The 23,387-nt window shown below is 43.6% G+C and overlaps 1 long non-coding RNA gene across 3 annotated transcripts in view; it reads left to right on the top strand.

The window, feature by feature from the left end:
• The window catches only part of LOC144335337 (uncharacterized), a 273,701-nt gene that overhangs the window by 138,520 nt on the left and 111,794 nt on the right, over positions 1-23,387 (top strand). The window contains exons 4-5 of one of the 3 annotated variants that reach the window (XR_013406114.1): positions 5,891-6,049; positions 8,006-8,149. The exons of the other annotated variants lie outside the window; for them this stretch is intronic. This is a non-coding gene — a long non-coding RNA (uncharacterized LOC144335337). The remainder of the gene's footprint in view (positions 1-5,890; positions 6,050-8,005; positions 8,150-23,387) is intronic. 3 annotated transcript variants of the gene reach the window in all.

Raw genomic sequence — 23,387 nt, forward strand, 5'->3', positions numbered from 1 at the left:
TGCATACTGTCTGATTCCATTTCTATAAAATACTCAAAAATACGCACTGATTTACAGTGACAGAGAGCAGAGCGGTGATTGCTTTTTAATGAGGCGAAGGGAAGGGTGGGAGGGATGGATTCTAAAGGAGTAGGAGGACATTTCTGGGGGTGATGGATAAGTTCCTTATCTTGATTACGGAGTTTCATGTATGTATCAAATTGCGTCCTTTAAATATGTGCACTTCTTTGTAAGTCTATTATGTCTCAATAAAACTATTTAAACATTTTTACTGTTGGGCATATTCAGACGGGGTCTTTTTCTCTTTCTTTTTATTTTTAATTTTACTTTAAGTTCCAGGGCACATGTGCAGAACGTGCAGGCTTGTTACATAGGTATACGTGTGCCATGGTGGTTTGCTGCCTCTATTGATCCATCTACATTCCCTCCCCTTGCCCCTCACCCTGCAATAGGCCCTGGTGTGTACTGTTCCCTCTCTGTGTCCATGTATTGTTATTGTTCAACCCCCAATTCTGAGTGAGAACATGCCATGTTTTGTTTTCTGTTTCTGTGTTAGTTTGCTGAGAATGATGGCTTCCAGCCTCACTCATGTCCCTGCAAAGGACATGGTCTCATTCCTTTTTATGGCTGTGTAGTATTCCACGGTGTATATGTCAGACAGGGTCTTTTTCTAGAAGGGTCATGGCTGGTTCTTTCCTGGACCACCCATCACAGGCTCCTTCCCCCACCCTCAGTGTAAGTGCAACTTACATCTGTGGCAGCTTCTGTATTCAGCTGTCGCCTGTACCTGTAGACTCTTTAGGAATGAGCCTGGCTGCCATCCAGGCTTCAGGGAGCCTCAATAGTTCTCCTTAAGTCCCGTCCTTTCTCTGACCTGAGGTGTTGGACCGGAAGCTTGCTCTCACCCATGTGTGGAGAGCAACCCACACACAACACCAATATCTCTCGTCAAAGATCGAATCCTTTGCATCTCTTCAACCTCCTGTGAGTCTTGGCTTTTTCCTCCATAGCCTGGTGATGGGTGCACATCTATTGAAAGCGGAAGTAGCTTTTGGCAATGCCCTTGGCCAAGCCTACACATGTGGTTCAGCATTTCAGTGGGGGTCTACTTGGCACCCATTGTTTTTAGCTTTGGGATCACAGCTGAAACTCTGAGATGACAAAAAGTCTCATTTTAATGGCTTGTTTCACTTCCCTTTGCCTCACTGGGATACAAAGAGATGAATTTTTCCCAATATATTTTTAGAGGCATATTTATCATAAGAGCAGGCCAGCAGCATCTCTGAGCGCCGAGGCCCCAACAGGGACTTGCAGTTATTATATGCCCGCACCCCTAAAGGCCCCCAAAGATGCAGAGTGGACCTTTTGGTCTCTCTCCTCCCTTTGTCTAAGGATATCAGTTAGTGATCATAAATATTCATCCCATCTATTTCCTGATGCTGAGAAGGGAAAATATTGCAAACACCACGAACACTTGTTGAAGACACACATACATCGGGCACCGTACCCAGAACTGACTCTACAGTGGTGATGGACAGGTCCTGCCCACGTGGATGCCACAGTCTAGCAGACTGGACAACAGGATGGTGACCTGGCGAAGAGGGTGAACATAGACTGGTGGACAAAGGTCAACATGGTTCGCCTCCAGAGATCTTCTTTAGAAAGGAGTCAAGGGGCCAGACGCAATGGCTCACACCTGTAATCCCAGCACTTTGGGAGGCTGAGGTGGGTGGATCACGAGGTCAGGAGTTCGAGACCAGCCTGACCAACATGGTGAAACTCCGTCTCTACTAAAAATACAAAAATTAGCTGGGTGTGGTGTGCATGCCTGTAATCCCAGCTACTCAGGAGACTGAGGCAGGAGAATCACTTGAACCTGGGAGGTGGAGGTTGCAGTGAGCCTAGATCATGCCATTGCACTCTAGCCTGGGCAACAGAGCAAGACTCTGTCTCAAAAAAAAAAGAAAAAAGAAAAAGAAAAAGAGTCAGGAGTGGGCAGTGCAAGGCTGAACAGCTTTCCACAGAAGCCAAACACACCACCTCCATCAGGATCCTCCCTCATAGAGGTCACCAGCACAGGAATGAGTCAGAACATTGCCACGTGAGCAATGGGAGCAGAATCTTCCTTCCTCCCATCCTTGCTGCTGGGCCACAGGCCAGTGGTAGGCCTCTAAAGAGTTTAGATCACACAGGCTGATGAAAGGGACAAATCAAGGACTAAAGAAAAAAGAGAGCTTACCAGGCACCTTCTTCTGTACCCCCAACTCCAAATGCCCTCAGTGGATGTGTGGGGAGTGCTGAATCACATATGAAAGCAAAGCTTTAAACAGGATAGACCAAGGTTTAACAACAACAACACAAAAACTTGAATGTCTACAAAGTTGGATCCTCATCTTATGGAGAGTCCAGGAGGTTTTTGCAGAGTACAGCTGCTAATAAAAACATGGAGGATGTAGGCCAAGTGCAGTGGCTCACGCCTGTAATTCCAGCACTTTGGGAAGCCAAGGCAGGCTGACTGCTTGAGCTCGGGAGTTAGAGACTAGCCTGAGCAACATGGGGAAAACCTGTCTCTACAAAATACAAAAAAATTAGCCAGGCGTGGTGATGAGCACCTGTAGACCCAGCTACTTGGGAGGCTGAGATAAGAGGATTGCTTGAGCCTAGGTAGTTGAGGCGGCAGTGAGCCGTGATCGCACCATGCATTTCAGCCTGGGGGACAGAAGACAGAAAAAGACCATGTCTTAAAAAAAAAAGAAAAAAGGAAGATTTACCATGCCACAGAGACTAAGTGCCTTATATTGTAATACAAAGTCTTCGAATCCTCACAATGACCCCAGGAGGTAGGTGCTGCTATTAACATCATCCTTTACACCATGAGGCTAATAAGACACAGAAAGGTTAAGTATCTTGTCCAAGGTCATAGAGCTAGAACCTTGACTTCAGAAACAGCATCTGCAACGCCCCCGGCCTTTTGCCTACTCTGCAATCTCATGAAGTTTCCGTTCCTTCTTTGAGGCCAGGAGCTCTCCAAGGTGCTGGAGAGAGGCCCAGAAGCAGCGTAGAGAGGCAGCCCCGCCAGACCCTGCAAGACCATAGTAAGGACCAGGATTTTATTTTGAGAGTTAAGGGAAACCACAGGCGTCTAAATGAATCACTGCTGCTTCCGCGCTGTCATAGCCAGCACTCCGGCTGTGTCTCTATTTAGCACTTGAGAGCTGGCTGTTTACGTGCCTACTTCTCCTTCTGGACTGGAAATGTCTTACAGCAGGGACCGCATCTTAGCCATTTTTATATCTTCTTCACGCTGTCCCAGTTACACAGCACAGTGCTGGCATCTATTAAACATTTAGTACCTGTTTATTGAATGAAATTAAAGGAGAAATGGATTCTTAATTATCTCTGAAAATCTCATTTTCCGGTAGCCCAATTAATTTCAGAGAGACTCAGGAATTTCTACAGTATCATGGCAATGATAATGGTAATGTTAATAATTGCGGTTACTAAGGTCTGAGTGTTCCATGCTGGGATTTGGGCAAAACACTTTATATCACCCGTAATATATCGAGAGAGAGGAACTCTAGGTCCTGCCAGTCACTGGCAGTCCTTTCCCAAGCAAAAGACTCACCTGGGCGAGCTTGTAAATCCCAGAGGTTAAGGAGAATACGATTTATCAGGAGTGGCCACTAGGTGGTGGTGTGACACCATCATCACCTCTGTACCTCGCCATGGGTAGTGGGCAACTTGGACCAATTCCGCGGGGCCCGTAGAGTGGTTGGGGGTCTCTTGGGAATCAAGATGGCCAAGATGGGGGTCTGTGCACCAAACTCTGTAACTGGAGTTGAGGGCTTTCCAGTTTATGCTGCCCATGAGCAGATGAATGGAGAGGACTCTTACTCAGCCAGGGTGCATTTCCTTCTTGTTGAAATCTGAAAATTATTCACTTCATTTCAACTCAGTTGAACAAGACATTATTGAGTCTCAGCTCTCACTAACACCCCCTCTGTCTTCACACCCTCTATTTTAGACTGGATTGGGGTGTGAGGACAAGAAGGCCACCAGTCCCAGTTCTCACATTTATGAAGAACATGATTAGGCATTTAATGTTACATTCAAATAGGGCCACACATAAGATCATTATATTTCTTCCAACGTTAAAAGAGTTTATTCGTTCCATGAAAAATATTTAAGTTGTACTGTTATTTTTGTGTTCCCTTTCAGCCTACCTTCGTTTTAAAAATATATCAGCGTCTTTAGATTTTGGAAGTATTTAGGACCCCTTTCTCAATTTTTGAAGAGCTACCTGTTTGAAGAACAACTAAAATGCTTGCAGTCCCATCAAAATAACGAACTGACCCTGCTTTCTCTAATTTATTGTTTTCATGCTTGCTAATATCCACTTCTGGAACAGTTTCTTCTCTGTCTTACGTTGATCTATTCCTGCCTGTTTTTCAGATTTTAGATTGGACATCACCTCCTGTGCAAAGCAAGAGCTTGTTGGGTGCTTGCTTTTAATCCATTGTTGTTCTTTCTACTATGCTGTAATTCACGAATCCTTCTCTGTGTCCCCTAAAAGACCAGGGGTCCTCAACTTGGGGTATATGGACCTTTGGGCTATCCATGATATACCCTTAAAATTTTGTATTATTTGGTTACTGCCACAATAGTACAGAATAAGAGCAACCGCAAAACCTCAGTGGCCCATAGTAAGTGAATACTTGTTATGTGTCTGGAGTCAGCTGGTATTCAGGAGGCAGGGGTCCTGCCACTCTTGGAGGGGCTTGTTTACCCCTCTGGGATTACCTGGCTGCTGGCTGATGGAGATTGGCCTTTGCTGTGGCAACTGGGCCCTGTTCCACATGCTTCCCATCTCCCTTCTGGACTAGAAAGCTAACCCAGGAGGTCCTTCTCATGGTGGTGGTAGAAATGCAAAAGATCAGGCCCCAAAATGCAAGCCTGTTTCATCAGCTTCAGCATTGGTCATTCCCACTAACATCCTTTTGACCAAAGCAAGTTACATGGATGCGCTCAACGTCAAGTGCTGGGGAAGGTCCCCCTACTCACAGAGTGAAGGTTGGCCACGCTGCATGGCCAAGGGCATGATTCAGAGAGAAGAACTAGGGCCATTGCTGCTACCTACCATGGATTTGATGCCAAAATACTGTATATTTTCTGGAAAGATGATCTAAGGCTTTTACCCGTTTCCCACTGGGACCCATATCTGCAAAAGTTCAAGAACTTCTGATATAGACTCAACTTTGAGTTTAGGGACTATATATTCTTTATTTGTATATCTTCAAAACCTAAAATACAGGGCCTTGACCATGGCAGATGCCCAATAAATGTATGTAGAATGGATGAGTGCTTTTTGTATGCAGGCCATATACAGTATTAGGTTCTGGGGATACAGAATTAAGCCAACCAAGGACTCTATTCTTGAGGAGCTTCTGCTATGTCTGCTCTCTGAGAAAGCTGTTGCTCAGGGGTTGGAGTCAGGAGGCAGGTGGACATCCTTCAGCCTCAGCCAGTATAAAGTTTGCATCATTATGATGTCTTGAGGGTGAAAGTCAAGAAAGAACAAGTTCAGGAGAAACATAATAAATGAAGACGCTCAACTTCTGTGGTCCCAAATGTGAATTATCCTGCAGAAACCATATGCTGTGCAAGGAACACATATGTGGGCCTAAAAAAATAGAAGTGGAGACCTCATATTTATTGGTGTCACAAAGTGAATAATGAATTTTCTTAGCAGCTAGTTCTAGACTCCCTGGCCAACAAGGAAATTGCCTCTGTCCAAGAAAATATCTTGATAAGCTGCTCCGGGCAGAAGGTGAGAGACCCTGAAGGCATGGGTGTCCAATGAAATGAATTGTTTATTTTTTTCCTCACAAAGCAGGAAAGAGAAAAAGGAGATAGAAGAAGGTGGAGTAAGGGGAAAGATAAGAACTGGAAAGCTGAACCACAGCCCAGACCCAAGCAGGAGAAAGAGCAAGAAATGCCTATGAGAAAGCCGGAAAGAAACCCCTGGAATTTGGAAGAAAATGTCTAAAAGGTGATTTTCAGGAGATGCCTGGAAGGTGTTCTCTGGGACCCTCCCTCAAGACTCCTAAGTAACCACATTTGCAAATGCATCTTGCATTTTGTTTGCTCCAACTTTGTCTTGGTTTTGCTTTTGTGGGAACTGAGAAAAAGACTGAGTTACTCATCAGGATAGGTGTGGTCCCAAACAAATATCACTTGGTAAATATAGTAACAGATTTAGTAGCAGGACCCTGGAGATGAAGGTTTCTAGGCTTGTGCTTCTGAAGTCTTAGGGACCTGCGGAAGGGTCTGGAAGCTCAGAGACTGTGGAACCAGGGGATATCAGGGCAATCAGTATCTGGCACTTGTTCTACGACACTCTCTACTTGTATAACATTGGGCTGGTTTCTTCAATGTTCTGCTTCTGTTTTCTCACCTCTAGACTAAGGATGATAGTATCTTCTTCCTGGGATCTTTGGGACATATCTAATGAGAAATGGAGACATCATACAAGACATAGAACCTGGCACACACACTCATACATGTCAGCTCTCATTATTTTAGATGTCATTGGGTTGTTATTATGATTGCCTTTGGTGTTCCCAGTAGCTGACATTTGGGTAGCATTGGCCTGGTGGACTGGAAGCAACACAGAACTGAGGATCAAAAAGCCAGCGTCTGGTCTTGGCTCCTCCCCTAAACAGACATGCGACCTTGAGGAAGTCACTTTGCCCTTCCAGGCTTCAGGCTTCCTCTTCCTCTTTTAGCAGAAGAAATTCCACAAGACTTTCTCTGAGGGTTGTTTATTCCCTTCAACCTGTAGGAGGCACCATGGCCCCACAGCTCCTAGCCCCACAAAGCCTATTGTGACATCGGAGGAAGCAGCCCTGGGTTGCAGTCCACAGTCCACTCAGAAATCCATTTTCCCCACTCAGCATAACACTGAAGTGAGACTGACTTGGTGTGTTTGTTTACACCCCTTGGGAAGTTATTTCCCTTTTCACTTAATTACCTGATATCCAGACATTGCTGTGCAAAATTCGCCTCAAATACATTTTGTAAAGTCATCTAGACTCACTCATTTGGTGCTTTGATTAAAATGTGCAATCTTCCCCAGGCTTCAGCACCTTGTTAAATAATTGCACCTCCAGTAAGAAAGTAAACAGCACACTCCGGGGGCACAGAGAACAAGATAAATGTGGTGCACATCCAGCAGATATTTTATACGCCATCCCCCAGGCAAGCACATAACCTCTGGCTTAAGGGCTGGACGGATGCTGGCTTTAATTGCTTTCTTTTTGCAATCTTTTTGGGCAGGAGTATGATCTAGAAGCAGAGCAGAATCTCCTCTGCCCGCCCTTTCCTGGCTCAGTGTCTGCTTAACTTGGGCCCAGCCCTGGCGGAAGGACCAAGGATTGGTTGTTCACTGGGAACCTGGCTCATCCCCTAGCAGCAACTTTGCATTCAAAGTGCAAGGGGCAAGGGGCTGGATACAGAGCTCATTTCCTAGAGGGTGTTGCAGCGCTGTTGAGGGATTGGCAGCTTTGAATCAAGTCCCACCTTTCTCATTAATTCTTGATGTTGACCTTGAGCATTTCACTTTACCTTTTCTGACTTTCATTTTCCCCCTGCCTCTTCTATAAAATGAATCTGGGGTACAACTATGGGAGGGAGTGGCTGAGTTAGGATGGAGGAAAAAAATCAGTGGAAAAGATGAGGTCAAGGAACTGATTCACAAAGCCTATGATGGTAGGTGATGATAATGACCAACGGCACAAGGAGCCACCTTTGAGCTCCAGGATAGGAAGCTCGATTCAAGATGATGTCCCAACCACCATGGTCCCAAAAAAGGCTGAAGGATGCTGGTTGGTGAGGGTGTTTGTGGAAAGTTCTTTTCCCTGGCATTACAACTCCAAGGTATGGGAATTGAGGATCTAACCACCAGGCTGGCGTAGATTCTTCTTGAATTTTTCTTCTTGTTCTGTAGGGAATGGCAAGGAACCTGAGGAACCAGAGTGAGGAAAACCTGGACCATCTGAAACCGTTCTCATTTGCTCCCTAACTATCCATGCCTCCATCCAACCACCCATCCATCATTGATCAAGCTCTCGCTATGTCTATACTATAGAAGGTGCCACCAAATGAAATGAAATCTCTTGTCCCATGTGTCTACTTGCATCTACTTGCATCTTTAAGTTGATACAGGGAAGGCATAATCCAGGCACAGGATGCTGGAAGCCTTAGAGGCACAGTGGCATCTGAGCAAATCAAAAACTCTCTACTGCTAAAGGATTGGACGTAGAGGGTCACTCCTCTGCTCTGCCACCTACCTTGAGGATGCTTTACACGTGGCTAAAAGTAGAGGCAGAGTTATCTGGGTAAATGAATGCTTGAGAATTGGAAATGCCTAGGACAAATCAATTTGAATATGTCTATCTCATCCTTTTTTTTTTTTTTTTTTCTAAGAGACACATAACTCTGAACTTTAAGGAGTTACAGAGTTCACATAGCTTAGGATCTGGAAGCCATGTTCCTTTTTACATAACATTCTTGAATATGCTACTTGTATACCCTTAATTTGCTCTATAATTATTCTTTTTTTTTTTTTTTTTTTTTTTTTGAGAGGGAGTCTTGCTCTGTCACCCAGGTGGAGTACAGCGGCACGACCTCAGCTCATTGCAACCTCCACCTCCCAGGTTCAAGTGATTCTCCCACCTCAGGCTCCTGAGTAGCTGGGATTACAGGTGTGCACCAACATGCCCAGCTAATTTTTGTGTTTTTAGTAGAAACAGGGTTTCACCATGTTGGCCAGACTGGTCTCGAACTCCTGACCTCAGATGATCTCCCTGCCTTGGTCTCCTAAAGTGTTGGGATTACAGGCATGAGCCACCACGTCTGGCCTATAATTATTCTTCACAACACTTATCAGCAATAGGATTAATTATATGTGTCATTAATTGTTCAATGTTTGTCTGTCTTACTAGAGTGTGAGCTCCGAAAGGACAGGAGGCTACCACAAATAGCTACAAATTACCTATACACACTCTAGGTACAGTTCTAAGCCCTTCAGATACAGCCTGCCCACCCAGAACTTCCATTCTGGTTCTAGGGATGGGGATAAAGGGAATTGCTACCTAACACTGCGGTCAGAAAAAGTCCCTCGAATAAAGTTTCATGCAAACAGAGACTGAAAGCAGTGAAGGACCATATCGTGAAACTCTCTGGGAGGAAAGGCAATTAAGGAAGAGGAAATGGAAAGTGCAAACGTTTTGAGGGCTGGAACATGCTTGGTATATTCAAGAAACAGCAGGAAGACCAATGCAACTGTTGCAGAATAATCCCATGAGAGAATGGTGGAAGATGAAATCAGAGAGGCAGCAGGTGGCCCTAGCTTTCACTCTGAGTGCGACGGGAAGCTATTTTAAGCAAGGGGAGAAAGACAGACAGAGAGAGAGAGAAAGAGAGAGAATGACTCAGGAGTTGGGTTTTGTTCATTTAAAGTCTGAGATGTGTGTTAAGAATCCAGCTGAGATGTAAAGTTGGGTTGAGGTATGTGGAATTCAGAAGAGAGGTCTAGCAGAAGATAGAAACCTGGGAGCCATCAGTGTAAATTGCATTTAACACCTTGAGCTTTAGTGAGGTCTTAGAGAGGTCTCTAGTGAGGACGGTAGACCAGGAAAAGAAAGCAGAGGGCTGGGTCTGGGGCCGTTGATGTTCAGATGTCTAAGATCTGAGCAGGGACCAGGAGAAACAACCAAGAAGGAGCGGCCAGTGATGTAGAAGGAGACTCAAGAGAAAAGAGCAACCTGGAGGCAAATCATAAAGACTTTCAGGAAGAAGGGAGGGACAAACATTGTCAAATGTTTCTGAGAGACTGAGTAAGATGAAGACCGAAAATTGATGATTGGGCTTTGCAACATGGAGGTTATTGGGAACCTAGATAAGGGCTGTTTGGTGAAGCAATGGGCAAAAAAGCCCAAAGGATTGAGTTCAAGATGGAAAAAGAAAGTGGAGACCATTCTGCAAAGGAGAGCACAGAAATGTGTGGGAACTAGAAGGAAATGAAGGGTCAGCAAAGGGTTTGTGTTTTGCATTGGATGGAAAAAGTCAAGAAGAGAGAGAAAATTTGATGGTGCAGGAGACAGCGTGGCTGACTGATCAATGACCTTGGTATTGAAAAAGAGAATGAGGACGTAGGGTTCAAGGAGAAGGGCTGGCCTTAGCGCCTTCAGTTCATCTGTGGTGTTGAGTGGGAATGCAGAGCTTATAGGAAAAATGCCCTGAGGGTGGTAGATGTGTTGGTGGAAGCCTGCAACATTTTCTTCTGATTGCTTCTATTTTCTTAGTCCAGAGTGAGAGGGGGAAAGAAGTTACAAAATAATAGTTTGGTCCCTTAATTGGATTTTCTCCAATCACACTAGGCAGAAAAGCATATGAATGGATGACTTGTGAAATGGAGTAGGACTGGAACGTAGCATTTGGGCCTTTTGCGGTAGGATCTCATGCATTTGAAATAAGTCAGTCAATATGTCTGCATATTTTTCTCCCACCAAGTTCAGCTGCTTGAATAAAGGTTCTCAATAGTTAGTGAGTGAGATTTAATAAGGGCTGAGGATATTTTCCCTAGGTGAGAATTAGGGATTGAGGAAAAAAGGAGCTGGAGTGTGTTCTAGGGAGTGTGGTAAGAGCACCTACTTGAATGGAAGCTGGATAAGACGAGTGAGGCAGTGGAGGAGTTGAGGGACAGTACAACCATGTATTGATCATATATTTAGGTATAATCATATATTTAGTTTATAGAGGGGTCAATAATTTTTGGAACTGGCAATCTAAAAACAAGAAGTGGTGGTTGGAAAGTAGGATTCTTAGAATTGAGATAATAGATATAATAATTGAGATAATTGAGATAATAGATAAAATTGATAATTTTACCAACTGCTTGGGTAAAAATGTCTAGGGTATGAGTATAAGAGAGAGTGGCTGAGTCAGGATGGAGGAAAACAATCCCCTGAAAAGAGGAGGTCATGGAATGGACAGTCCAGCGCTTTGCAGGGATTTCTCTATGGGAAGTGAAATCACTGAGAATCACAGCTGAAGTAGTATTGGAGAGGGTGACCATGACCCAGGTGCCAAGATCTTGTAGAAATGAGGGGAATGACACAGGGTTCAATAGTTGACTATGACAAGGAGGATAGTGGGTTGTGCAGTATGGCGACATGACCCTTAAAGCCGGGAGTGTTGGGGGTAGTGGTGTGGAAGATCAATAACAGGCAAAAAGGAGTCCTGCCTCACCTCCAGGCCCAGTGGAACAAGGGGCATGGGAATGAAAAAATCAGCTGCCTGTTCAGAGGACAGCAGGGGAAATGGCGTCTTTGCAGGAGCTTTGAGATTTTCTTAGGGGCTAGTTCTGGAACCTAATGGATGCGGAGCCCTCCTAATGCTTCCTCCCTGTTGTTGCCTCTGTTGCTGCTTCTTGGAGTTGCATCTTTGACCACAGACCATTCTGTACCACTGTATATAACAGTGATTACACACACAGGGTTTGGGCTCCAACTGTCTCGATTCAAGTCCTGTATTTCTAATGCACTACTTCTCAACTCTGTGATCTTGGGCTAATTAATTGACCTCTTTGTGCTTCCGTTTCCTCATCAGAAGATAGAATGGTAATAGGCTTATGGAATTGCTGTGAGGTTTGAGGAATAGATATAGGAGCTGTGCTTGCACTAGGCTTGGGACAGTGGTTGCACATATAAATGTTTGGTGTTAATATAATTATTGTTTCATCACATTCTGCTCTTGATGGGCTCCTTAGTCTGTGAGGACGGAAAGGTGAAGGGAATGTTTAGAGTCGCAATTGAAGATAAAGTGATTTTGCTGATAATAGATCATGCATTCCAGTGACCCAGTGAGTGGGTTTGGGCAGTTGTGGGTAGTCAGATCTGGGGTTCACAGAGGTTTAGGGGATGAAAGGCAGGGTACTGAGGGATGAGTTTAGGGAGTCCTGCTGTCAGAATGGCAGGGCTGGGTGAAGGGTGATCTTGCCTGGACAGTGCAGAACTCAGGGATCTCCTCTTGACTTTGACTTCCACTGATGAACATGGTCAGTGTGGTTCACCGGCATATCCCTGTGGTCTAGCCAAGCCCTCATTGCATCCTTGCAAATAAACAAAAGATGCTTCTGAGGAGGAACATGCTGTTATGAGTTTTCCTATCAGCTCTGCTTCTTCTAACACCTCACACTACCCTTTTGGAAATCTGTTTAAGCTCTTGGTCAGATTCCCTCTGAATTTCACTGAGCATTTGGCACACCTCTGTACCTGTGATTGTCTTGCTTGTAAATAGTTGTACTTGCAGTTCACCTCACCCAGGGCTGAGATAAAAGGTGTCACATAATGTTCCCAGAGCCCTGTCTCGTATTGCCTGAGCAGATGCTGCCGTTGCAGTGATAACCAAAAATATTAAAATGGAGACCATAAGGACTTGTTGAGCATTGTAGTTTTCCGACAGGACAGATAGTTTCTTTCTTCCTTGGCTCAATGCTTGAGACTTCATCAGACACAGAACCTTCCTGCTGCTGTGCCCCACAGCTGCCCCTCTACACCTGCTCAGGGCTGTCTGAGCTCTCTGGTGAGCTCACTCAAGACCTGGATCCTGGGGTCTGTTGCAGATGGTATTACAGGAGTCACAGACTGGTTAGAAAATTACCCACAGGCATATGCTATTTGGACCACATAGTGTTTTACAAATCAGGAACTTTCATACAAAATTCCAGATTAATGACTTTTTTTTTTTTTTTTTTTTGTGGGCGGGGGCAAATCAGAAGGCCCAGGCACAGGGACTCTGGGATTCTATGTAGCAACCATTGGCTGGAGTTGAGTCATGGTGCCCCCTGCAGATGGAGTACATACTCTAAGTCATTACATATCCCTCCAAGTAAGCCTCTTGGGACTGTTAATTGTTTTTTTTTTTTTTTTTTTCTGAATTGGAGTTTCACTCTTGTTGCCCAGGCCAGAGTGCAATGGTGCGATCTCGGCTCACTGCAACCCCTGCCTCCCAGGTTCAAGTGATTCTCCTGTCTCAGCCTCCCAAGTAGCTGAGATTACTGGTGCCTGCCACCATGCCCAGCAAATTTTTTGTATTTTTAGGTAAGGTTTCAACATGTTGGTCAGGCTGGTCTTGAACTCCTGATGTCAGCCGATCTGCCCACCTTGGCCTCCCAAAGTGCTGGGATTACAGGCGTGAGCAACCGCGCCCAGCCCAATTTTTTTTTAACGTGACAAAATAAATACAAGATTCTATTTTCTGCTTAGGAACACCCATACGTGGCTGTGTATTTCTTTTCAACTTTTATTTTAGAATCAGAGGGTACATGTTCAGGTTTGTTACTTGGACATATTGCATGATGTTGAGGTTTGGGTATGACTGATCCCATCATGCAGATAGTGAGCATGGTATCCAATAGTCAGTTTTTCAACCTTTGCCTCTCTCTCTTTCCCCTCTAGTGGTTCCTAGTTTTTACTGTTCCCTTATTTATGTCCGTGAATACCCATTGTGTAGCTCCCATGCAGTATTTGTTTTTCTGTTCCTACATTAATCCACTTAGGATACGGCCTCCAGTTGCATCCATGTTGCTTCAAAGGACATGGTTTTGTTCTTTTTTATGGCTGCATTGCATTCCATGATGTATATGTATCACATTTTATTTATCCAAACTGTTATTGATGGGCACGTGGGTTGATTCCCTGTCTTTGCTATTGTGAATAGTGCTGTGATGAACATACATGTGCATGTGTCACCCATCCAAGTACTAACCAGGCCTGACCCTGCTTAGCTTCTGAGATCAGATGAGATCGGGCATGTTCAGGATGGTATGGATGTAGGCTTGTGTCTTTTTGGTAGGATGATTTATTTCTTTTGAATATACATCCAGTAATGGGACGACTAGGTCAAATGGTAGTTCTGTTTTAAGTTCTTTGAGAAGTCTGCAAACAGCTTTCCAGAGTGATTGAACTAATTTACATTCCCACCAACAATGTATAAGCATTTTCCTTTCTCCACTGCCTCTCCAGCATCTGCTGTTTTTTGACTTTTTAGTAATGGCCATTCTGACTGATGTGAGATGCTATCTCATTGTGGTTTTGACTTGCATTTATCTGATGATCAATGATAATGAGCATTTTTCCATATGTTTGTTGGTTGCTTGTATGTCTTCTTTTGAGAAGTGTCTGCCCATGTCCTTTGCCCACTTTTTGAGGAGGTTATTTGTTTTTTGCTTGTTGATTTGTTTAAGTTCCTTATAGATTCTGGATATTTGACCTTGGTCGGATGCATAGCTTGTAAATATTTTCTCCCATTGCATAGGTTGTCTGTTTACTCTGTTGGTAATTTCTTTTGCTGTGTAAAAGCTCTTTAGTTTCATTAAGTCCCCATTGTCAATTTTTGTTTTTGCTGCAATTGCTTTTGAGGACGTAGTCATAAATTCTTTCCCAAGGTTTATGTCCAGAATGGTGTTTCCTAGGTTTTCTTCTAGGATTCTTACAGTTTGAGGTCTTACCTTTAAGTCTTTGGTCCATCTTGAGTTAATTTTTGTATGTGGTGAAAGGTAGAGGTCCAGTTTCATTCTTCTGCATATGGCTAGCCAGTTATCCCAGTACCATTTATTGAATAGGAGTCCCTACCCCATTGCTTATTTTTCTAAACTTTGTCAAAGATCAGATGGTTGTAGGTGTGCAGCTTTATTTCTGAGTTCTCTATTCTGTTCCATTGGTCTATGTGTCTATTTTTGTACCTGTATCATGCTGTTTTGATTACTGTTGCCTTATAGTATAGTTTGAAGTTGGGTAGCATGATGCCTCCAGCTTTGTTCTTTTTGATTAGCATTTCCTTGGCTATTTGGGCTCTGTTTTGGTTCCAGATGAATTTTAGAATTTTTTTTTTGTGCTAATTCTGTAAAAAATGACATCGGTCACTTGATAGGAATAGCATTGAATCTGTAGATTGCTTTGGGCAGTATGGTCAGGCTCGTTTTTGGTTTCATGTGAATTTTAGAATAATTTTTTCTAATTCTGTGAAAAATGACTTTGATAGTTGGACCTGTAAATTGCTTTGGGCAGTATGGTCATTTTAATGATGTTGATTCTTCCAATCCATTAGCTTGGGATGTTTTACATTTATTTGTGTAGTCTGTGATTTCTTTCAGCAGTATTTTATAAGTTTCTTTGTAGAGATCTTTTACGTCTTTGGTTGACTATATTCCTACATATTTTATTCTTTTGTGGCTATTGTAAGTGGGAATGTATTCTTGATTTGGCTCTCAGCTTGAATGTTATTGGTGTATAGAAATGCTACTGATTTTTGACATTGATTTTGCATTCTGAAACTTCACCAAAGTCATTTTAGAGCTCTGGGGCCTTTTGTCACAGTCTTTAGGGTTTTCTAGGTATAGAATCATACCATCAGCAAAGATAGCTTGACTTCTTCTTTTCCTATTTGAATGCCTTTTATTTATTTCCATTGCCTGATTTCTCTGGCTAGGACTTCCAGTACTATGCTAAATGGGGATGGTGGGGACTCTTTTATATTATGGGTCTACTTCTCATAGGCATTGGAACTTGTAACTCAAGCCAACCAACTAAGATAAAGGAACATTAGAGGGCATGTGCAGAGAATAAAGTAATCTGTGAACGATTAATGACTGCATGAAACATTGATGTGTGAGCCAGCGAACAGCACTCAAACTCACCTGGCTATTTGTGAGAGTAAACAGCTTACATAATCTCAAAAAAAAAAAAAAAAAAAAAAAAAAGGCAAAGAGCTAACTGATACATTCTGCTCTTCCTGGAAACTTTAAACTTAAATCAGAAGCATGGGAAACTATTGCTTAAATCTTTACCTTATGCCATGGTTAACCAAATAGAAAAATGCCTGATTGTTTCCCAGGATAGTGGAGGGTTTCACAGTTCCCTCTTGTCTTTCATGCTGTAGCAACACCAATTATCACCTGCTGGACTCTTAATGGTGTGTGTGTGTGTGTGTGTGTGTGTGTGTGTGTGTGTGTGTCTCACTGGGAGCTTTTGAAAACACATAGTGGAGTATTGCATGTTTTTATTTTATTTCTTTTTTGCCACAGCAGTGTAAAAACAGAACAGCCACATGATGGAGGTTGTTTATTTATTTTTCTCAAGAACAACTTACCCTCTGACTAGCTGATCTTCAAGTGAGCTGTTTAACCTCTCTGAGCCTCAGTGTTTACCTCTATAAATCTGAGAGTAATGGTTTTATCTCTCAGTGTTTCTGTGAGGATTAAATCATATGCTCTGTGTGAGTGCCCGGCACAGAGCCTCCATCGGGAAGGTTTCCAGTGAGTCTTTCTGTCCAGGACATTCATAAGAAAAGCCCCCGAGCAAAGAACAAGCCCATGGGGAGTGCCCACACAGTCAACCCCAACAGCCCAGTCTCTGAACCATAGCCTCAGGAATAGGGATGCTGAGGTTCTGCCTTCTGGAACTGGCACAAACAGACCCTCCAGAGAGAGTGGCTGTGCACCTGTTGATTTGGGTTAACTACCCTGGGGGATTTCTCTTCCTCCAAGAATAAGAAATCTCACATTGCTGCTCAGGGCATTAATTTCTGCCAGGAAATAAGTGAAGAAAAATTATTTGACCACAACCCTGATTCTGATGTCTATTTCCTGGGGGCTATTTCCCTTTGGGAAGTGGACTGGTAAGCCTGGATTTTCTAAAGTAGTTCAGGTCAAAGCTATTCCTTCTCCATGAGACATTAACTCTGTTGAGGTAGTAAGTATTTATTGGGCAGATTCTCATTGCCCTGGGCAGCGTTAGGCTCTGGGGATGCAATGATGATCAAGATACACCTCAAGTAGGTGACAGTCTAGTGAGGGAGATGAATAAGTAGATGGACAATTAAATACATTCTTCTAAGTCCTGCTACGTCCAGGGAAGGCCCAGGATCCCATGGGAGTTCATGGCAAGGGCAATGAAACCACTTTGGGAAAATTTGGGAAGGCTTCCTGAAAGAGTGCTATGGTCTGCATGTTTGTGCCTCTTCAGAATTCATATGTTGAAATCTTTTTTTGTTAAATTTTAAAAAAACTTTTATATTAAATTCAGGGGTAAATGCATGTGTTTGTTATAGAGGTAAACTTGTTTCACAGGAGTTTGTTGTACAGATTATTTCATCACTCAGGTATTAAGCTTAGTACCCATTAGTTATTCTTTCTGATTCTCTCCCTCCTTCCACCCTCCACACGAGGGCAGGCCCTAGTGTGTGTTGTTCCCCTCTGTGTGTCCACGTGTTCTCATCATTTAGCTCCCACTCATAAGTGAGAACATGCAGTACTTGGTTTTCTGTTCCTGAATTAGTTTGCTAAGGATAATGGCCTCCAGCTTCATCCATATTCCTGCAAAGGACATGATCTCGTTCTTTTTTATGGCTGCATAGTATTCCGTGGTTTATATGTACCACATTTTCTTTATCCAGTCTACCATTATGAGCATTTGGGTTGCTTCCATGTCTTTGCTATTGTGAATAGTGCTGCAATGAACATACATGTGCACGTGTCTTTATAATAGAACAGTTTATATTTCTTTGGGTATATACCCAATAATGAGAGGAAGTCAAACATATGTTGAAATCTTAATCCCCAAAGCATTAAGAAGTGGATCCTCTAGGAGATGATTAGGTCATGAAGGCAGAGCCCTCATAAATGGGATTAGTTCCCTTGTAAGTGAGGTCTGACATAGACCTCATCCCTTCCACCATATAAGGACATAGCCAGAAAGCACTGTTGGTGAATCAGGAAGGGGACTTTCACCAGACATCGAATCTTCCAGCACATTGATCTTGGACTTCCCAATCTCCAGAACTGTGAGCAACAAGTTTCTATAGTTTCTAAGCAATCTAGTTTATGGTATTTTTTTTAAACAGTCGCCCAAACTGATTAAGACCAAGAGGTAAGTTCAACTTGAGACATGAAGGATAAATAGGAGTAGCCAGACCAACAAGGGTGGGGATGACAATTCAAGCAAAGGGAATAGGCTGTGCAAAGTCCCCGAAGCAGGTGCACACCGCAGGTTTAGAGGCTTGCCAGCGCGCATCGTGATCAGAGTGGTGCTGGGAAACCTCAGAGAGGTGGGTCAGGAAATCAAGGCTACAGCTTGAAAAGCTTTATTTTTCATACTAGGGAGTTTGGTTTTATTCCATGAATTGTTTCAGATATTCCAACATTTTGGGGCCCAGTCTGCATCTCTGAGACGATTTCACACATCTAGAAGTTGTACACATCTTCCCTTTTGAAATGCACAGTCACTATATTGGCCTGCTCAGGAATGGTTGTGCTCTCGATTCAGAAAGAAGATATCCTAGGCACACACTGTCACGTTTTTGAAGGCAGTCCCTTGTAGATGTGCTCCATGGTCAGAACAATGCATCTCAACGTTCAATTTGGAAAAACTGACATCTGTATACATAGCATGAAAAAACCCTGCTGCTCTTGCTACTACCAATGACGTCACCTATCCTGTTATCTGTGAACTTCCAAGAGTTTGAAATGTGGCAAGTGCTCATTTCCTAGACCTCAAACTCAGGTTTGCAAAATAAAAGACAACTCTCTTTTTATTTCCACAACTGAATTTGATTTGTACCTCCAGCTCCATGTCACTGACAATGAATATTCATTCTTAGCCATTTTAGGAAAACTAATTAATTCAAGATTTTTCTCAACCAGATCACAGCTCCCCTCTTTCCTCCTCCCTCCGCAATTATATCTTATTTCCAGGAGACCTGACTACCGGGAAGCCGTTGGGAGTGGTTTCTGATTCTTGACCACCACATATTCTCTTCTGCATCTCTACCACACCCTTGTTCCCATTGGCTCTGTTGTCACTGCCCATCTTTGCTGACCACCTTTGCGATATCCGAGTTTTCATCTTTTCCCTGTGGTTAGTTCATAAAGTTCACTTTGTAGCCTCACAAGAAAACAAGGGGACATTAGGGCTCATGAACCCTAAAAATCAAATGGGAGGCCAGGTGCAGTGGCTCACTCCTGTAATACCAACACTTTGGGAGGCCAAGGCAGGCAGATCACTTGAGGCCAGGAGTTTGAGACCAGCCTGGTCAACATGGCAAAAACCTGTCTACAAAAAATACAAAAATTAGCCAGGTGTGGTGCCATACACCTGTAATCCCAGCTACTCAGAGGGCTGAGGCACTAGAATTGCTTGATCCTGGGAGGTGGAGGTTGCAGTGAACTGGGATGGTGCCACTGCACTCCAGCCTGGGTGACAGAGTGACATTCTGTCTCAAAACAAAAACAAAAACAAAAAGATTGAATGGAAAGCATCTGGCCTATTTTTTTTTATAGGGGCCTGGTAGGTCAAGCCTGTCTCCCTAGACCCTTCAAGGCAATTCTCCATTACTGCGGCTCCATGGTAGGATACAGATGGAGAATTCTCAGACCTTATTTATTTGCCTCAGCCTTGCTTAGCAGGTAAATGTGGGTTCCTTCTGCTCTTGGGCTTATGGTTCTTATGAGTCTGCTCATGGACTTGACCCCAGAGAACCAGGGCACAGTGGCTTCTCTCAGACCACTCCTAGTTTCACCCTCTTTCTACTTAAGATTTTTTAATCTAATAAGAGTGGAGGTAAAAGCTGGCTCTGACTGGTCATGAAATCTTTTTGCTTAACTAAACTTTATGCCCTGAGTCTTATTAGGCTCTGCTTTGGAATTCCAAAATCCCTTTCCTACCAAACTTTTGTCTCTGCCATAAGTTGAAATGTTCATTTGGAAAAGGAAATCTAAGCATGATTTCTTTTTTTCTTTTTCCTTTTTGCTGCTGTAACACCCTTCCCCAAGGGCAGTTGGAATAGAATGGTCCCCTGTTGGTCGAGGAAAGGTAGGCATAAAGCAGTCCCCAGGCAAAACTCTCATGAGTGATCTCTAATATCCCTCCACAAAATATCCCTCCACAAAAGAGTTACTCATTGAGAATTATAAAACAGGAAGCACTCACGAATATTAGAGTGGACTGCAGCATGGAGAAGACAAGCTAAGTGTTGTCCACGGCCTAGAATGCTAGGTGTAAGGGAACCACTTATTTTCGTCTCTGCTCAAGAGGTATTATCAGAATGTAAGTGATAGAAATGCTTGGAATACTCTGCCTGATAAGAAGGTCTTTGTATATCATGTGGGTGCTCCATGCCCACATGACTGACCCCCATAGAAACCCTGGACATCAAGGCTTGGGTGAGCTTCCCTGGCTGGTAATATTTTGTGCGTAGGCACATATCATTGCAGAGAGAATTAAGCCCTGTCTGTGTTTTTCCACTGAGAGAGGACACCTGGAAGCTCACGTCTGGTTTCTCTTGTACGCCACCCTATGCCATTTTTATTTTATTTTTGCAGATTTTGAATCTGAATCCTTTTAGTGTAATAAACCATAGCCATGAATATAACAGCTTTTCTGAGTTTTGTGAGTCCTTCTAGTGAATCATTGAACCTGAGGATGGTCTTGGGGACCCTCACCACAACTGAGAACCCTGCAAAAAGAGAAATGCCACCTCTTGCCAAGTCTCAGAATCTCCCTGGCCTTTAAACATTTATTCCAGTTGGCTTTACCCTGGTTCTTCTTCAGATTACCGCTTCTGGGAAGTTACATTTTCCTTGTGATCTCTGCGGTCCCCGATTCCTGGACCACTGGCACAAATTCAGCACCCTTGTTGTTGAGGCATTCCTTTCTCTGGCCACAGACAGCTCTGACTTCCTCAGTGTCAATGACTCAGCTTCCATTCACTTCACCAATCCAGTCCTGTTGTCACCTCCTATACCTTGTTCATCCCCATCACTTGAGATGACCCAACCTACAAAATCCATATGCTCAGAAGTCTAGCTCTGCAACCCTTTTGGGCCACACATTCATGGGCCTGCGCCTTAGAGTCAGAGAAGTCCACAGTAATCTGACTTTTCTGAACTGTAGTTACTCTTCTGCAAAGTGAGAGAGTACTAAATGAAACCCTACATGTAAAGCTCTTAGCATGATACCTGGTGCATAAATCCCAAGGGTTACAATGAAAGCTACTGTTATCAAGTCTGTGATGGCTGATTTCATGTGTCAACCGGACAGGACTATGGGATGCTCTCACATCTAGCTAAACATTATCTCTGAGTGTGTCTGTGAGGGAAGAGATTAGCTTTTGAATTGGTAGACTGAGTAAAGCAGACGGCCCCTCCCAATGTGGAGGGGAGGGCATGGCTCATCCTGTTGAGGGCCCAGATAGAACAAAGAGGCAGAGGAAGGTTGAACTCTCCCTCTCTTTCTGCCTGAGACAATGGTCTTCTGCACTTGGACTGGGAGTTACATGATCAGTGCTCAGACCTTTGGACATGGACTGGAATTTACACCATTAGTTTTCCTGGGTCTTTGAAGATGGCCAATCAGGGGACATCTCAGCCACTAATTGTGTGAGCCAGTTCTTTACAATAACTTCATAATAAATCATATATGTACATGATATAGTATAAATGTTCTTTATTATAAATGTTCTTAATTATAAACATTCTTCTCTCTATCTATATCTATATCTGTATCTATATCTATTGATTCTGTTTCTCTGGGGAACCCTGATTTGTATCTTGTCAAAGCCTACAAATACAAACCTTATACGGACATATGTGTTCTGATGTAACTGGCACCTGATTTTACAGGCTGTCAGACCTCACTTGGCCTTGCCCTTCTCCCCTTCCTCGGCTAGATTTAATCACCCGTCCCTGCAAGGGCACTGTCATCCATGCCTCCATCTCCTTCATCTCCTTGTCCTCCTTCCACAGCTGTGCCTCCTTTCCATCCCCAATATTGTGTCAATCCAACGGCTTGTTTTCTCCTTCCCTGCCTTCCAATGCTAGAGAAAAATCACATAACCATGCTGAATTGGTTCCATTACCAATTTATGAGCTTCCCAGCCTCAGCTGTGCTGCCAGCCCTGCTCAGTCATCTTCTAATCATCTCTTGTTGACTTTCTCTCCCTTGCCCTTCAGTGGCTGCCCTGACCTCCCCTTGCTCCCCGCAACCCACCATCACCCCCCATTCACAGCTGAGTGCCTGCAGAGAATATGAAGGTCATCAGAAGTGATTTATTTCATGTATGTCCCTTCTAAGTTTTTACTTCTAAATTTGTCTATATTTTTACCTAGTTTTACTTCCTTCATCATTATATCTGAAGTTATTCTACTCTCACATCTTCACTGTCTCTTTCTTTCTCTGGGCTTTCCCCCACCACATACAATTATGTATTCGTTTCCCCTTTCACATGTTTTTTCCCCATTTCTTTCTACTTTGCTTCCTTTTCAAGATCTGCCCTGCGTGTTCCTCTCTTAGTCATTTGTCCAGTGGTCCTTGACCTTTGCAGCCCAGTGGAATCCTATGGGGGAGCTTTAAAAAATATCCCCATGATTGGGTGGGCACAGTGGCTCATGCCTGTAATCCCAGCACTTTGGGAGGCCAAGGAGGGTGAATCACTTGAGGTCAGGAGTTTGAGACCAGCCTGGCCAACATGGCGAAACATCATCTCTACTAAAAACACAAACATTAGCTGGGCGTGGTGGCACATGCCTGTAATCCCAGCTACTGGGGAGGCTGAGGCAGGAGAATTGCTTAACACCCGGAAGGTGGAGGTTGCAGCCAGCTGAGATTGTGCCAGTGCACTCCAGCCTGGGTGACTCTGTCAAAAAAAAAAAAAAAAAAAAAAAAAAAAATCCCCATGGTTATTCCTTATCCCAGGACAATTAAACCAAAATCTCTGGGTTTGGGGCCCAGGTGTTTGCATTTTCAAAAGCTTCCTAAGTATCTCTAATATGCAGCCATGGCTGAGAGCCACTGTTCCCTCTGCTTGTATTCAAATCTCAGCCTATGTCAATCCATCTTCTTTTTGCTACCTCTATACTGAAAATGAACTTCCTAAGGTCACCAAAGATTTCCTCATTCCACAATTCTGTCACCACCTTCAGGTCTCAGGCTATTCAACGTTTATGAAGCCTGTGATTCTTAATGTACATTTTTAACCTTGTGTACTTCCAAGGCAATGTTCTCTCCCAGCTCTCTTCCCACTTAGATTTCTCTTTCATTGCCCCACTTGACTTCTTTGCCTCTGTTGGTGTCTCCGTGCTAACCCACTTTATTTTACTTTACACATTCTTCAGCAGCAGTGCCATCCACTCTCATCTCTTTCTTCTCTTGCCTTCTCTGTTCCTTTTTATTAATGTGCTCAGCATTCCTCCTGCTCCCACTAAATTGGCCAAGCTACCAATACTTGGAGGCATCAATGACATTTTTCCTTCCTTCACATGTGCATCTGAT

The sequence above is a fragment of the Macaca mulatta genome, chromosome 16 (genome assembly GCF_049350105.2).
Source record: "Macaca mulatta isolate MMU2019108-1 chromosome 16, T2T-MMU8v2.0, whole genome shotgun sequence".
NCBI lineage: Eukaryota > Metazoa > Chordata > Mammalia > Primates > Cercopithecidae > Macaca > Macaca mulatta.